The 17,614-nt window shown below is 48.7% G+C and overlaps 1 protein-coding gene across 1 annotated transcript in view; it reads right to left on the reverse strand.

The window, feature by feature from the left end:
- Positions 1-17,614, reverse strand: part of TBC1D17 (TBC1 domain family member 17) — a 730,802-nt gene that overhangs the window by 204,455 nt on the left and 508,733 nt on the right. The gene's annotated exons all lie outside the window — the stretch shown is intronic.

Below are 17,614 nucleotides of genomic sequence, written 5' to 3' on the forward strand. Positions count from 1 at the left end.
CCAAAGCCAACCTCCACGATGTAATGAAGGCCGTCACCAACTGGATGAAGACCAGCCGTCTGAAGCTGAACTCGGACAAGACGGAGGTCCTCATCCTCGGCTCCAACCCTTCAGCCTGGGATGACTCCTGGTGGCCGATGGCACTGGTGGCAGCCCTGACACCCACGGACCACGCACGCAACCTGGGACTCATCCTCGACTCAACGCTCTCAATGACCAAGCAAGTCAACGCCGTCTCCTCCTCATGCTTCAATACCCTCCGCAAGCTCCGCAAGATCTACAGATGGATCCGGACAGATACAAGAAAGACAGTCACCCAGGCCCTCGTTAGTAGCAGACTCGACTTCGGAAACGCCCTCTACGCGGGAGCCCCGACCAAGCTCATCAAACGGCTGCAATGCATCCAAAATGCCTTGGCACGACTGATCCTAGACGTACCATGCCACGGCCACATCACCCCCCACTGAGAAACCTGCACTGGCTCCCCGTCAACAAGAGGATATCCTTCAAGCTCCTCACCCACGCACATAAGGTACTCCACAAGACCGGCCCAGCCTACCTCAACAGACGTCTCTCCTTCCACATCCCTAACCGCCAGCTACGCTCGGTCGACCTCTCACTCGCCACCGCCCCACGCATCCAAACAACAAACACCGGGGGGAGATCCTTCTCCCACCTCGCCATAAAGACATGGAACATCCTCCCACTGAGCCTAAGACAGACCCAAGACCTGCTGACCTTCAGGAGGATTCTCAAGACCTGGTTGTTCGATCAGTAGCGTCCCCCCCAGCGCCTTGAGACCCTCGCGGATTTGTAGTGCGCTTTACAAATGATTGATTGAGTCAGCATATGGCACAAGGCATACACCAAGTTGGGCTGCCAAGGAGTTATCACCCAACTTACTCCACTCTGGAACACACAGCGGCCTGGGCGACTCAGAAATAGTATAGGATTTCATCAGTGAGACGCGATAGGCATCTCCACGGTGGGTGACTTATGGAGTAGGGGGGAAATGGTCACATTTGAACACCTAAAAGAGCAGTACAAGCTGGCACCCTCTAAAATATTCCGATACATACAAATCAGGCATGCACTACAAGCAGTTATACCATCGGGCACCGAGGTTCCAGAGGCTACCCCCTTGAAGATAGGCTGTTAACTGATCATATGCATGAGAAAGCCATTTCCCTCACCTACCGAAAGCTAGTTAACAACTTACCTGATCCAACTGCGGCATTTAGGGAAAAATGGTCCCGGGATCTGGGGGAACTCGATGATACGGATTGGCAAGAGGCACTATCGTCCCCACGTGAATTAGGAATACCTTTCAGATTAATTAGTGCAACTCAAGATACTACATTGCACATACTACACCAGACTAACCCTCTGCAAAATAGGGACAGCTACACACCCGTTCTGCCTGAGGAGCTGTGGGGCGGAGGGTACATTCTAGCACACCATATGGCAATGTCCAACGATTGTAGCATACTGGGTAAAAGATAATGAGAACTATATCACAAACAGAGGAACTATCATTGGTACCAGAACCCAAGAGGTGTTTATTAAACATATGGGAACCAAATGACCTTAATGACCCAGCGCAGGATTGGGCTACGCTGTGGATAATGCTTGCGAAGCGTAATATTGCCCAAAAAATGGGGTTCAGAAGAGTCGCAAACGCTCACTGCATGGTGCAAGAACATGAATGCAGCTATGGTGGCGGAGAAAGCGACGTACATCAATCAAAGCTGTCCCCGAAAATGGGGGAGAGTATGGGGTGCATGGAATAAATTTAGGGGTTACATCAGTGAACCACCCAGGCAACAGACCGATGAGATTTCGCATGGTGAAGGAGGAGGGGGGGTGGGGACGGGAATTGTGAATGGTCGGAAGACATGTTTTTTATACTGCGGATTATGACGATGTGAACAATGTCAATGGAATGTATATCAATGAACAGCGACACGTCTGTGTGACATATGATTATATTATGCCCTGAACTTAATACAAAAGAGTTAAAAAAGTGCCTTGCTTAAGTCCCCTTAGAAGTTTAGAAAAATAAAAGTCACTGTAGTCAAGGGTAGAGGGTTAGAACTGTCTGGTTAGAATGTCTCAAAAGACCCCAGCTACTAGTGAAGGTAATACAATGCAGGACCTGGTTGAGGAGCTCGACCTCACACCTTTCTTACACTTGTCTTTCAAGGAATTGAGGTCCTTATGCAAACTTAAAAATATAACAATGGGCCTGCATCCAACCAAACAAGGGCTCCAGGAGCTCCTGGCTGAGTATGCCCGGGACCACCCCTCTGAACATGGTGATGACCAGTCAGAGGAGGAAAGGGAGGTGGATCCGGGGATAGTGACCCCCCTCTCATCACCCCTAGAGAGGAAAGGGCCCCCATACCCTTAACTCCAAGAATCAATATCTGAGGTGGACCAGGCCCAAGTGAAAACATCCAGGAACTCCCCAGTGAAGAGGACAGCTTTTTAGCACAGCTGGCCAAGAGATTAGAACTAGAGTCCAGACTCCTGTCTCTAGAGAAAGAAATGTGTTTAGCACCCATCAATGGTGGCAGCAATACTAATAATAAGGATAAAGAACAGTCTTATGATCCTAAAATCCCCAAAGGGATTGTCCCAAATTTGAGGAAGGTGATGACATCACCAAGTGTTTCACAGCCTTTGAAGAAACCTCTCCGGGGGGCACTCCTGTGGGAACTGTTCTCTGGTAACTGCAGAGACAGGCGTCTGACCCTCTCTGGGCCAGATGCAGGGTCCTATGACCTCATGAAGAAGACTCTGATTGAGGGATTTGGCCTCACCACTGAGGAGTATAGAATTAGATTTCAGTGGGGCTCACAAAACCCAGACCCAGTCCTGGATTTATTTTGTAGACTACTCAGTAAAGACACTGGATGGTTGGTTAACTGGACACAATGTGCATGACTTTACTGAACTTTACAATTTGTTTATCAAAGAACATATACTAAGTAATTGCACAAATGAAAAGTTACATCAGCATTTGGTAGATCTAGGTCTAATTTCTCCCCAAGACTTGGGAAAGAAGGCAGACCATTGGGTCAAGACTAGGGTGACAAGGACAGCCACTGGGAGTGACCAGAAGAAGGTGGTGACAAAACCTCCCCAGGGGAAAAGTGGTGAGAATCCCCAAGATAAAAAGTCAGAGTCTTCTAAAGGGCCCCAAAAACCTGTACAGGTGGGTGGGTCCCAAACTACTCCTTATGTGCCTCAGGCTTATAGGGGGAAGAACATTGATCCTTTAAAGGCCTGGTGTAACAACTCTAAGACGTTGGGACACTCAACTGTAAATAAATCTTGCCCCAATAACAAAGCCCCCAAGGCAACCAGTACAGCTACACCTGGAGTGCAAGTCTACAGATGGGATCAACAGTGTGCCCAGAGCAAATCAGGATGCACACTGAAGCAGTTCTAGTTTCAGAAGGGGAAGTTGAGTTTGCCACTGTAGCTGTGTGGCCACCCAACTTAAAGAAGTATTTGCAATACCCCTAGGTTAATGGAACTAGGATTGATGCTCTGAGGGATACAGGTGTCAGTGTCGTTATGGTGAGAGACACACTGGTTTCCCCTGAGCAATACTTGATTGGGAAAACCTACCCAGTCACCAATGCTGACAGTGTTACCACTAATCATCCAATGGCTATGGTGACATTAGGCCGGAGGGGGCGGCGGGGGTTACTGGCCTGAAACAGGTAGTGGTCTCTCAAATGTTACCAGCTGCATGTCTGCTTGGAAATGATCGGGAAACCTCAGCCTGGGCTGAGGTTGAGTTAAAAAACCAGGCAGCCATGCTGGGTATCCCTGAATTGGTGTGTGTGCAAACCAGAGCACAGAGCAAGAGGAAGGGTGAAAAAGTAGGACTGGAGCCTGAAAGTATGGCCCAACCCACCAAGAGAAAAGGTAAGAAGACTGGGGGACCAGCTTCTGTACAGCAAGCCACTCAGGACTCCTCTCCTCAGGGAGAGGACTTGGAAACCCCAGAGGGAACTGAGCCTATTGAGCTTGAGCCCTACAAGGTTGAAACTCCTGGGCTCAGGGGGACCCACTAGGGAAGAGCTGTGCCAGGGTCAGCAAGACTGTCCCACTCTTGAAAGACTGAAGCAGCAAGCTTTTTCAGAAGCACAGGGAGATGTTAGTGGCACCACAGAGCATACTGGGAAGAGGAATTACTGTATGTTGAGGCAAGAAACCCCACTCCCGGAGGCACCAGGAGGGTGGTAGTGCCACAGAAGTACAGGAAGTTCCTCCTAACTTTAGCTCATGACATCCCCCTAGCTGGAAATCTGGGGCAAACAAAAACTTGGGAATGGCTAGTTAGTCACTTCTACTGGCCCCAGATGCACCAAAAGAGGAGTTTGTTAGCTCCTATGTTACCTGTCAGGCCAGTGGCAAGACAGGTGGCCACCCAAAGCCCCCCCGATACCACTGCCAGTGGTAGGGGTTCCCTTTGAAAGGGTAGGTGGGGACATTGTGGGTTCACTTGAACCTCCCACAGCCTCAGAGAACAAATACATTCTAGTAGTAGTGGATCATGCTACTAGGTACCCTGAAACAATTCCACTTAGGACTACTACAGCTCCTGCAGTAGTTAAGGCCCTCTTTGGTGTCTTCACCAGGGTAGGGTTTCCTAAGGAGGTGGTTTCAGACAAAGGTTCCACCTTCATGTCTGCTTACCTGAAACACATGTGGAGGGAGTGTGGAGTGCAGTACAAGTTTACCACACCATCCCATCCACAAACCAATGGTCTTGTTGAGAGATTCAACAAGACATTGAAAGGCATGTCCATGGGACTCCCTGAAAAACTCAAGAGGAGATGGGATGTCCTGTTGCCATGCCTGCTTTTGGGAAGTGCCACAGAAGGGAGTAGGGGTTTCCCCCTTTGAACTTCTGTTTGGTCATCCTGTGAGGGGGCCACTCTGTCTTGTGAAAGAGGGTTGGGAAAGGCCTTTACAAGAACACAAGCAAGACATTGTGGACTATGTGCTTGGCCTAAGGTCCAGAATGGCTGAGTACATGGAAAAGGCATCCAAGAATCTTGAGGCCAGCCAGGAGCTTCAGAAGCACTGGTATGACAAAAAAGCTGCACTGGTTGAGTTTCAACTTGGGCAACAGGTGTGGGTTCTGGAGCCAGTGGCGCCAAGGGCACTCCAAGATAGATGGAGTGGCCCTCACCCTATCCTAGAAAAAAAGAGTGAGGTCACTAACTTAGTTGCCCTGAGCACAAGCAGGACACCCAAAAGGGTTATCCATGTGAACCGCCTTAAGCTCTACAGTGACAGGGCTGACATCACAAAGCTGATGGTGACTGATGAGGAACAGGAAGCAGAGAGTGAAACCTCTCCCTGATCTCCTCTCCTACAGCCCAAAAGATGGGTCAGTAGCAGGGTCGGATTGGGATCACAATTCGGCCCGGGCACTGACGAAAAAAGTGGCCCACATTCAAGAGGTGTGGCCCATATGTAAGGGGCGTGGCCCACATTCAAGGGGCGTGTCCTTTCATGAAACACCATTTGCACAGAAAAGGAATGAAAGTAGGAGGATACTGTTCTTGCACAGGACACAGGGCCAAGGTGACAATGGCCTACATGCTGAGCAACTAAAAAAAATAGCAAGGCCCCTTTTTGTCACAAAATTATTCCAGCCCTCCAGCACAGGAGCACCTGAAAAGCAGCAAAGCCCCTGCTATTACTAACCTACTTACCCCTCTCCAGACCTTCAGCTCAGGAGCACATGAACAGAGGTAAGGCCCCTGCAATTAGTAAATTAATCAACCCTCCAGGCCTTGGGAAAATGTCCTGGCAGGGGAGCACAAAACACAGCTTTCTGGGTCATCCAAGGTAGCCAGGTAGCCAGGGGGGAGGCTGATGTGAAGCTGGTGCATGGGAAGTGCCTTCCCAGTGTGTTCTGGCAGTTTGAGTATTTACCATTCACTGTAGTATTACCCTTGTACCGGTGGATGGTACCCTTTTGTAACTTGCACACGTCACTTTTCTCTTGTAACACACTGTTTGCTACCTCTCACTTTTGTTTGCTTTAGATACTTGCACAAGTGCCACCATTGCCTACGTAACGTTTGTTCTTGTGCTGGAGTGTCTGCCATTAATTGCAGTATTATACCTCTACTTGTATTTTGTTCGCTTCTGTAACCTGCACACATATCACTTTTTCCTCCTGTAATGTATCGTTTGCTCCTCTTGTATTTTGGTTGCTCACTATTGTCACTTTAGATTCATGTAACTTAACGTTTGCTTTTGTAATTTGTCCACTTATAATTTTCTCCTCATGTATTAATGCTGTTCCTAGTGTGAAGCGCTCTGACACCTTCGGGTAAAGTCCGCGCTATATAAAATCGCATAAATAAATAAATAAAACAAAAATATTCCAAACATCACCAGGCCCCCACAGCAAGACCCATTCTTCCTCGCCCACTATGCCCTGAATGTGAAGGGCTGTGGGCGAGGTGTTAAGACGAACACTGTTTCTGGGCTGCATGGGCGCCAGGGGGCCAAGGTGCAAATGGCTCAAAGGCCTGAGAAACACCTGTGCCCCAGGGAGGCCGATTATTGCAAACAATCACCCCTGCCCAGCCTCGGCGTGATTGCTTGGCAGGGCAGGGGTGAAGGAGTGGCCACAGCTGACAATTGCTGTCTGGCCGCACAGCGAGGCTGCTTTCATTTTCTCAGTCTCTGTCTCCGTGCCCTCTGTGGGACGTTTTTTTTCCTCCCCTTTCCTAGTCCACTCTCTGTGGACTGGGACAGGGGAGCAAAAAAACGGCCCACAGAGGGCACTGAGGCACCGGCCCTTCGGCCCATGCCCGCCTTGCCAATCCGCCCCTGGTCAGTAGATGGAGTTGTCTTTTCAGACACCCTCTCTGCCCAACAGCAGACTGACTGCAAGCAAGACTTGCAACAGTATACTAGTCTATTTTCCCTGACCCTTGGTCTAACAAACTGGTGTACCCATGATGTTGACATTGGTGACAGATCACCTGTGAAAAATAAGATCTATCAACAGTCAGACCAAGTCAAGGAAAGCATCAAAGCAGAAGTCAGCAAGATGCAGGAGCTAGGGGTTATTGAACCCTCTGAGAGCCCCTGTGCTAGCCCAGTGGTTCTGGTCCCCAAACCTCATCCACAGGGTGGAAAGAGAGAAATTAGGTTTTGTGCGGACTATAGAGGGCTCAACTCTGTCACCAAGACAGATGCTCACCCTATCCCAAGAGCAGATGAATAGATAGACAAATTGGAGGCAGCCACATTTCTCAGTACCTTTGACTTTACTGCAGGGTACTGGCAGATTGGCATGGCCCCAGGAGCAAAAGAGAAAACAGCATTCTCCACACCTGATGGGCACTTTACTGTTTACTGTAATGCCTTTTGGTTTAAAGAATGCCTCTGCCACCTTCCAGAGGTTGGTGAATCACGTCCTGGCTGGTTTGGAATCCTTTAGTGCAGCTTATCTTGATGATATTGCTGTATTTAGCTCCACCTGGCAGGATCACCTGATCCACCTTGGGAAGGTTTTAAAAGCTCTGCAATCTGCAGGCCTAACTATCAAGGCATCCAAATGCCAGATAGGGCAGGGCACTGTGGTGTACTTGGGCAACCTTGTTCGTGGAGGCCAGGTGCAGCCCATGATCCAGGCCATCCTGGACTGGGCAGCTCCAACATCCCAGACCCAAGTCAGGGCATTCCTTGGCTTGACTGGGTACTACAGGAGGTTTGGGAAGGGATATGGGTCCATTGTGACTCCCCTCACAGAACTCATCTCCAAGAAGATGCCCAAGAAAATCAACTGGACAGTTAGTTGCCACAAGGCTTTTGATACCCTGAAAGAATCAATGAGCTCAGCACCAATTCTAAACGCACCAGATTATGCCAAGCAGTTCAAAGTGCAGACTGATGCCTCTGAGCTAGGGATAGGAGCGGTCCTATCCCAGACCAATGATGAAGGCCAAGACCGACCTGTTGCTTTAATAAGCAGGAGGCTTCTCCCCAGAGAGCAGTGTAGGAGTGCTATTGAGAGGGAGGTCTTTGCTGTGGTTAGGTCCCTGAAGAAGTTGAGGCCATCCTTGTTTTGAACTCACTTCCTGGTTCAAACTGACCACAGACCTCTTGTACGGCTAATGCAAATGAAAGGGGAAAATCCAAAATTACTAAGTCGGTCCATCTCCCTACAGGGAATGGACTTTGAAGTGGAACACAGACCTGGGACTGCCCATGCCAATGCAGATGGGTTTTCCAGGTTCTTCCACTAAGACAATGAAGACTCCATAGGGCAAGGTTAGTCTCATCACCTTTTGTTTGGGGGGGGGGGGGGTGAGAAAGTGCCATCTTTCTTGCATGGTATGCCCCCACATTTTACTGAATTGCTGATGTACTTTGACTGAGTGTGCCCTGGGCTCCTGCCAACCAGGTGCTCAGAGCCTGTGGTCCATCCCTAAAACGGTATTGGAACCTAAACCCAATTGGCATCTCAGCCCACATGTCAGCCGCTGGTAAATGGTACCCTAGGTACCCATGGCACTGTGACCAGAGAAGGCCCCTAAGGTTTGCAGCACTTATTGTGCCACCCTTAGGGGTCCTGTACCCTGACACACACACACTGCCTTTGCAGGCTGAGTTCCTTGGTGCAGAACAAAACAGAAAGTCGTCATGGCACACATCCCTGTGTGCCATGCCCACAAAACACTGCCCTGACATACCCCTTCAGTCACCCCTCTAGCTGGGTGCCCTATGCCAGTGGTGAGGGTACAGGTGCATGAGCCCTATACCCCTACAGTACCCAGGTCCATTCCTGGACACTATAAGTCCAGGGCTGCCATTAAGAGTACATGGTGCTGGAAGATCGTCATCACTGTTTCTGGACCCCTGGGTCGAGAGCTTGGCGCTCTTGGGGGCCTAAAACAATACACATCCTGGGATGAGGTGCCACGCCTCCTCCCCCTGGATGGGCAGGGGAAGCTTCAAAGACTTGCCCCCTTTGTGAGCTTCTCCAGGCCACTTGCTGTACTCAGCAACTGGCCCCCACCGGTTCCGCCCCCCACTCTGGAAGGAAGACAGGCGGGAAACCCTAAGTTAGGAAAGGGAGTGTGCCATCCTCTGCCAACCCCACCCCTCAGGTGGGGGAGGCGAGGTGAAGCACAACTCAGGGCTACCGCCATCTTGAGGATGGGGAGCCCTACCCAATCAGGATTAGGCTACTGCCCCCCTCCACAGGAGAGTGGCAGGATAGGGGGTGTACTCACCCCAGGAAAGGGGCCCATTGGTCCCTTACCTTTCCCTACCTGTAACACCCAAAAATGTAGTATTTAGGGGCACCCTGAGCCTTCCTTCCTCAGATCCCGATTCCAAAACTAAAAAAAGAACAAGAAGAAAGAAGACCTGCTGTGCAGCTGCTAACAAGAGGACGACACCAACTGACTTGACCCCAGCCCTACCGGCCTGCCGATCCTTGAACCTGCTCCTGCTAAAACCCCGGCGTCTCCTGTGGTCAGCAACCTCGAAAACCCCGGAGGACCTGACTGCCTTGCTCATCCAAAGACTGGGTCTCCCACGAGCAGTGGTTCTGCTCAAACAGCAACAACCCCTGGTGCGAGCCAGGAACCACGAATCCAGCACACTCTGCACCCGCCGAGCGCGGCCTGTGCCTCAATGAACCAAGACCACGAGGACGTCCCCCGGCGACTGTGACCCAGAATCCAGCACCCAAGGACCCTCCTCGAAGCTCCTGACGATGCCTGCAGCCTTACAACCAGGGACCCCTCCAACCGTGACCAGATTTCCGACACCAAAAGACACCCCTGCACCCGGCGCGCTGCGGCCCCCTGTGCCCTCCGCTGGGGTGCCTACTTAACCTACAGCTTTCCAACTTACCGCTCGAAGTGATGATCACACCTGAAGAATCTCCATCCCTGAGCCTGCAGCTTTTCTTCAACTTCCAGCTTTTCCATTGAAATACATTGGAGGCCCAACGGCCAAAAAGCACCCTGCACCCAGCCGCCCGAGTGCCACTGTCCTATTATACTTCCCCACTTGCCCTGTGTAAGTGACCAGAAGCTCAGCTCCCACAGCTGCTTGCTAGCAACCACTAACCAAAGGCTAACATTGGGCCTACTCTCTCTGCATCCGGCTGCCCCTGTACCGCTGAGGGTGTAACAACTGTACTTACCTGACCCTGGGAGACCCCTGAGTCTACCCCCAGAACCTTAACTCTGCCAGTTAAGTACTTACCCAAAGACCGATAACTTGATTTTCTCCATAGGGTATCATTGGCTGGTTTTCAATTCTTTGAAGTGTCGAGTTTTGCAACTTTGAAATATTCCTTACAAATCATCCAATCAACGAAAACGAAATTACTCACCTGCTATCAGGAGAGATCCTAGTGCTGGATCTTTTTGCCCAGCACTGACCTTCAAAAGTAATTATAACTGTGATTTTCCGATAACTCAATATTCTCCCATAGGATAACATTGCCTGGTTTTTTACAGAATATCTTCTGTCGATTTTCAAAACGTACAAATATTCCTTACAAATCGCCTGTGTAACAAAAACAAATTCTTTCAACTGTTTACAGGAAATGGACCAGGGCTGAATCCTGGATCCAGCCCTGAGTAAGAAAAACATTTGTTTTTAAAAAAAAAAAAATTTTTATTGAACAGACTTGAAAAGTAAATACAAAGTAATTCAAGTCAGGGACCCCCCCCGCCACCCACAAAATAGAGCAAAGCATCGTGTGAGGTTGAGTGAAATAAAATAAGGAGAAGACGTGAAGCAAGAGAGAAGAAAAAAATGAAAGTGGATAAAAAAGAGATGTGCTTGCAGTAGAAAAATAAGCCAGTAAGTAAAAAAACAGACACATATAGTTAAGGCATACGATTGTAAGAGTTGAAGAGGGAGAAAATGATAAGAAAGAGTAGAGTACACGGCTGGAGCATGAAAAAGGGGAGGATAAGGGAAAAAAATAGTAGCATGATCTGGAAGGAGCACGAGCACAAACAAAATCAGGGGGTCAGGGGTTACCCCTGTTGTTCCAACCAGTTTGTAAGATTTCCCCAGAGCTCGAGCCCCTTTTTACGACCCTTGCGGCCCTTTTGGAGTACACAGCTTTTTCTAAGTGATAGGTAGCAACAAGCCTAGCCAGCCACTGAGCGAATGAGGGGGGCTCGGGATTAAGCCAGGAAGAGGCCACACAAATACGCCATACTGCCATTGCGATAAAGATTAGCCCCTCGCTTTTAACCCTTGGGGTTTCAGCCTGTGTGCCCAGTAAAATGACAGTAGGATTAAATGGGATATGCTGATTAGTGACGACCCTTAGGAATTCCTGCACGCGGATTAGAGTTGCAGAGAGCCTAGGGCAGGTGTGGAATATATGAATCGAATTGGCTCCATATTCCGAGCAGCGAGCGCATAAAGTACCTTTGCCTGTTCCCCATTTTGCTATCTTGCTGGGGGTAATATACAGAAAGAAGATGGTTTTCAAATGTTGTGTCTGCAGCTTGGCTGACAGTAAGATGTTTTGTGAGAGGGCTAATGAATTAAAGCAGATATTGCATGGGGAGTCGAGTTTTATGTGCCATTTATCTGCTATGTTTTGTGAGCCGTCTGGGGTTTGGCTGTTTATGATGTTGTATAGCAGTCCGATTCAGGGGGCTATGGGGTTACGTAGTTTATTGAGAAGATCTACTTCCATAAAACCTGAGTAGCCTCCAACCTTCCTAGAGAGAAAATCATGTATGGCAAGATGTTTAAAAGAGTCATGGTTTTTCAGGTTGAATTTGGATAGTAAGTTTGAGAAGGGTACAACTCCCTCGTTTGTGATAAGGTCTCCCAGTTTCGAGATGCCAGCCTTGTACCAGTCAGAGAAGTAGGTTTTTCCAAAGATAGCACGGAGGTTGCAATTATTAAGAGTGGGGGAATAATAGTTAAATCTGCCCAGCCCAAAAGTTCTGCGGATATTACGGAAGACTTTGTAAGAGCTCATTAGCGTCTTAAATCTCACCCGTTTGTAATATCCGTAGGACATTTCTCGGAGTAAGCAGCCCCAGTGCTGCTGGCCCAATAGAAGTTGAAAAGGCGAGGGAGGCCCAGTTGTATAGAGTAAGGGTGGTTCCCTCACCAGTTCGGAGCTGTACTACAAGACCGAGGCCCAGTAATAAAGTATGATGTTGGGAAAGGCCCAGCCTCCTCGTTCTTTTGGGAGGGATAGTTGTTTTAGAGCCCGCCTGGGTTGGGAGTATGATCAAATAAACGGAGTGAATATTTGTTGGAATTTCAGCAGGCTTGCTTTGTTGAATTCTAGAGGTATCGTGCGGAAAAAGTAGAGAAGTTTAGGGAAATATGTCATTTTTATGACATTGCATCTGCCAACTAAAGTTAAGTGTAAGTTATCAATTTGTTTTAGGGCTTTTTTAGTGTGTGCAGAAAGAGGGGCTAGGTTGTCTGTGACAATTTCGTCTAGTTTGGAAGAAATGAAGACCCCCAGATATTTTGCTTTAGAAACTACCCTGTCATCAGCCAAGGTAATTTGACTGTTTATTATGATTTGTTTTTGTTTTTGTTTAAAGCATAACCCGATAGTTTCCCAAATTTAAGATCCTCGTTTTCTAAAGCCAGTATGGTTTTTAAGGGATCGGGCGATGTAATGGCCAGGTCGTCAGCATAGGCCATGATTTTGGTGTTACTACCCTGGAAGCTGACTGCTGGAATATCGGGGTTATTTTCGATTTGTTTGATGAACAGGTCTAAATAGAGGGCAAACAATAGAGGGGAGCAAGGGCAGCCCTGCCTGGTGCCCCGGGAGATGTCAAATTGTTCAGTGCGTTGCCCATTAATGGATACACAGGCATTAGGGTTGAGGTAGAGGGCTTGAACCGCCTGCATAAGTTTTGACCCAAAGCCCATCCTATTCATGACGGCCCACAAGAATCGCCAGGAGACCCGGTCAAAGGCTTTTTCAGCGTCGAGCAGTGTTAATGTCATCGGGTCTCCAGCTGCTTGTACGGCGTCGAATAGGGTAATGGCCCGCCTGACATGCTCCGATGTGCCCTTTTTCGGAATAAACCAGTGCTGCCAGTCTGAGACTAGGGACTTGGCCACAGTGGAAATTCTGGTTGCTAGTACTTTGGAAAACAAATTTGAGTCGCAATTAATGAGTGTGATAGGCCTGTAGGAGCTCATCTCTAGTGGAGATTTGTCCTTTTTTGGAAATATTGCTATTCTGGCCTTGGACCAAGAGGCCGGGGGGGGAACCCCGCTAAAGATAGAAGTGACCACCTCCACAAAGATTGTTTTAATTTGGGGGGCGAAGATCTTATAAAACTCTACAGGAATGCCATCAAGGCCTGCAGCTTTCCCATCAGGGAGGCTGAAAAGAGATTCCATAATTTCATCACAAGTCGGAGTTATATCTAATGCATCGCTATTATCTGAGCTGAGCCGTCCGAGAATGATCTCGCTGAGATAGCGATCAATCTTGATTTCTAGTGTGTCACTAGCACAATGGTTTTCTTCAGTGTATAGCTTAGTATAAAATTCCTGGAATCCTTTCCGTATGAGATCAGGATCGTTAGTCTCGCTCCCTGAGGGAAGTTTTATTGTATGTATCTCATTACTAGTCGCCTGTTGCCGAGTCCTGACGGCCAAATGGTGTCCAATGCTGTCGCTACACTCAAAGCTTTTCTCGCGTGAGCTTGCCCACTTGGCTGCGGTTCTTTCCGCAAAGACTGCCCAGATCTCAGCCTTAGCTAAAACTACTTCCTTCTGTATATTTTCAATATCTTGCCCTGATTTGATTAGTTGGGTCAGCTTGGATTCGGCGATCTTTAATTTCCCCTGTAGGTTACTGATTAGAAGCTTCTCTTTTTTATTTTTATGGACCGAAAACCTGAGGGTTTCCCCCCGGACCCCTGCATTTAACGCGTCCCACACATTCTTTAGGGAGGCGGAGCCCATGTTTATCTCTAAAAATTCTTGGATCCATCCTTTCATATGTGTTTGGTAATTATTATCTTGCAAATGGGCTTTCTCAAAGCTCCATGTGGACACTTCCTTACATTTCCCAAGCCCCTTGATGTTAATTATGAGGGGATTGTGATCAGATATGAAGCGGGGAGCTATTTGGATAGTGCAGTTGTTGATAAGTGATGAAGAAACAAAGAAGTAGTCTAGCCTGACTAAAGACTGATGCGGGGCAGAGAAAAAAGTGTAGCCAGGCTGGGTTGGGTTTAGTCTGGCCCAAGTATCTCTAAGTCCATGAGTCTGGGCAAGGTTGGCAAGAGCTTGAAAGACCAAGGGTTTCCGCCCTTTGTATCTCCAGTTGCTATCAGGCAAATGTATTTTGAGGTCGCCACACAGGATGATGGGAGTCGGCCAGTGCGCTAGTTCCCCTGAAACCAGGTTAAGGACCCCTGGATCGTCTGTGTTGCTTCCATAAATTGAGCAGAGAGTAAAGGGCGGGCAGTTATTTAGACGACACTCAATTATGGCCCACCTGCCTAGTGGATCGGATTTGGACCGAGGAGTGTTGAAAGAAAGTCTTCTGTCCGCCAGAATTCCAACCCCCTTAGTTTTAGCACCCTGTGTAGTGGCCCCCAAGACTTTAAACCCCAAGGTGTCTAATAAATGCTACTGAGAGCCTTCAATGTGGGTTTCTTGGAGACAATTAATGTCTCCTCCCAAGGATCGTAATCCTAGAGCGACACTTTGCCTTTTAGAAGAATCATTAAGCCCACAGATATTAGCAGAAGCTATTCTTAACGAGTCTAGCGTAGCCATTTACAGGGTGTACATCAATAGCCGATATCCTGATTCCTGCCCTGAGGCATAATGCATGAATTTAGAACTATGTATATGCCGTAGAAAGTTTTTTTTTTCAATTCTTCTTCTGTACCAATTCACTCTATTTATGTGCCCAACCAAGCCCCCTCAGACCCCCCGCCTCACCCACCCCTTCTTCGAGCAATCAGGGAAGGCCTGAATGATGGTAGTCAGCATGAGCCCCGGCCGCCTGCCACGCCGCAGTAAAGGAGATTTCAAAAATTTCAAGCGGCTAGTGGCCTTTTGAGTAGGAAGGCAATTCTTGGTGGCAGCAAAAAATTATAGCTATGTTGAGCAGAGGTGCTATAGCCCACTATAACTCACTGTCGGGGACAGTACAATTGGAAAAAGATTAGCATTCATTGAGACAGAGACAGTGTCTGAGAGAGAGAATTATCCTGTAATAAGGTAAGAATGTTTAAGAGAGAACGAGATGTAGGATTTTTCATCTGTTCGTTTTCTTCGACTTCAGCTCTTTCAGGTATTCCCCTGCTTTCACTTCGGATAAAAAGACCTTTGAAGTCCCGTTTATGATTACTTTGAGCCTTGCAGGATTCATTAGGTAGACCTCAGCCCCCTGCTGCTGGAAAGGTGAAATCAACTGTCTCAAACGCCATCTTCGTTCTACTGTCTGGTGGCAGAAGTCCGGCTTGGCAAAGAATGTTATCCCGTTAGCCCCCCTCTTGGAGTTAGAACGAGCCTTGTCGTAAATCAGCTGTCTGAGAAGGAAGTTTCCAAGATAGACGAGAAATACCCTTGGCTGAGCCCCAGCCGCGTTGCGACTATGGTGTTGCTTGCTGTCTCTGGTTGAAGGGGAAGCGGTGTGCCCTCTGCACTTCCCGGTCCCAGTCCCAGCCCGGATGGTCTGGGAAAGAATCTTGTAGTAACTTGACGATGAAGCGCCTTGGATCATCCCCCTCTTTCCCTTCTGGAATACCAAGCAGGCGGAGGTTGTTCCTGCGCTGGCGGTTTTCCTGCTCCTCCATCTTGGTCATCAGGTCAATGAGACAGGCGGTCTTGGATTCCCCCTGTTGTTTAACGACCAGGGATTCAGTTTCAAGGTGCTCCATGCGTGCTTCCACCATGGTGACCCGGTCGTTGATTTCGATGCAGGTTTTGTTCAACAGTCTTAAGCCTCCCTGGAGCTTCTTTGCAGTAGTTTTAGCAACACGATTGTCAGCCCGAACCTCTTCGTGAAACTCTTCAATGGAGGCTAGTATCGAGGCTAGGGATGGTTCAGTCGTATCCGCCTGCAAGTTTTTAGAGCTCCCCCATTGGGTCACATTGAGATCGTCTTCATCAGGGAGGTATGACATCTGAGAGTCCGAGTAATCCCATTTCAGCTGGCTACGGCGCTTGCTCTTGCTTCTAGGTTTCTTGGGGCGCAGGACAGTGTCTGTATTTCTGTGGGACACCTCACTATCTCCTTCGCTGGCAGCTTCAGATCCACCTTCTCCAGAGGAGGTAGATGTACTGTCTGAGACTAAGTAGAAGTGCTCGGCCCCCGCCTCGGGGGTCCAGGGATTTTGAGAGCCGGGGGGAACAACTAAGCTTTGAATGACATTCTTTGTGCCTGCCAGCTGTGCAGCTAACGTGATGTGCGGAGTGCCAAGGCTACCATTGCTGGATCTGTTGTCCTGCCCCGGTGCGTGCACCACAGAGAGGGGCTGGGGTGGAGGTAAGGCTGCTGGATGTACTGTATCCCAAGCGGGTTGATCGCTAGCAAATACCAGGGAGAGGGCGTCTTGGGTCGGGGTGGCTTCAGTAGTTTCAGCAGAGGAACCGTCTGTAACTAAGTCTGTATTAGTTAGGCTAGTTCTGTTAGGTCTGCTTTCCGCTGCGCTACCCGCTTGCAGTGTTCCTGGCTTAATACTCCCAAGGGGTGTATGTTCAGTAATTGCCACATGAGGCTTAGTTTTGGCATTGGCATTAGTGGATTGGTTTTTGGCACCCAGGAATAATTTCGCCAAGGGGATTTGAGAGGTGTCAGGGTGTTTAGAGTCTCTAGGGAAAGTTCCCCCTACCGCTTTGCCCAGCATCTTTTTCTCAGCATTGACCTCTGACCTGAGTTTGGAGGCGCCTTCAGTGACGATTGCAGCTGCAGTGTCTCCCGGCGTTTTCCCCTTTCCTCCTCTCCGTGACCCCCGGGCATTCATAGATGGAGAGATCGGTGTCCAGCCAAAGAAGAATCCGTAGGAGGCAGCAGATGCGGCGGATGCAGCCTGGAGCGGGGAAAAGGTCGCAGCTGTGGCAGAGTGAAGGATGGCCGGTGCGAGCCAGTCAAACAGAGTTGTGGAGAAACCCAATAGGGCCCTATGATTTGTCCCCCTAGTGCTCAATTGTGGCCAAGAAAAATCCTGTTAGCCGAGTAAACACACCCGCTGCAGCGTTCTCGTGTGCCTCTGTGTCTTCCCTCTGCGCGTTCCAAAAACCGGCATCACCGTACGCGGCGCAGGGCAGCTAGCCGATAATCACGCGTCCAGCGTGAGCGGCCGAGCAGCGAGAACTCACGCTGACTCCATCTTGCTCCAGAAAAACATTTGTAAAGTGATTTTATTGCAGTTACTTAACACTTCTATTGAGCTCAATGGTAAATTGTGTTTAACTTGTGTTGCATATTGCAACAACTGTATTGATTGCATTCTAAAGTCTATTGCTATTTGAAAGTATTCAATTACAACATCTCATTCTGAGAAAGTATTTTTATACCTACTTGTGGTTCTAAAATAAAACAATATATTTTTATATACAAAAC

Source organism: Lissotriton vulgaris, chromosome 7 (assembly GCF_964263255.1).
Source record: "Lissotriton vulgaris chromosome 7, aLisVul1.2, whole genome shotgun sequence".
Taxonomy (NCBI): Eukaryota; Metazoa; Chordata; class Amphibia; order Caudata; family Salamandridae; genus Lissotriton; species Lissotriton vulgaris.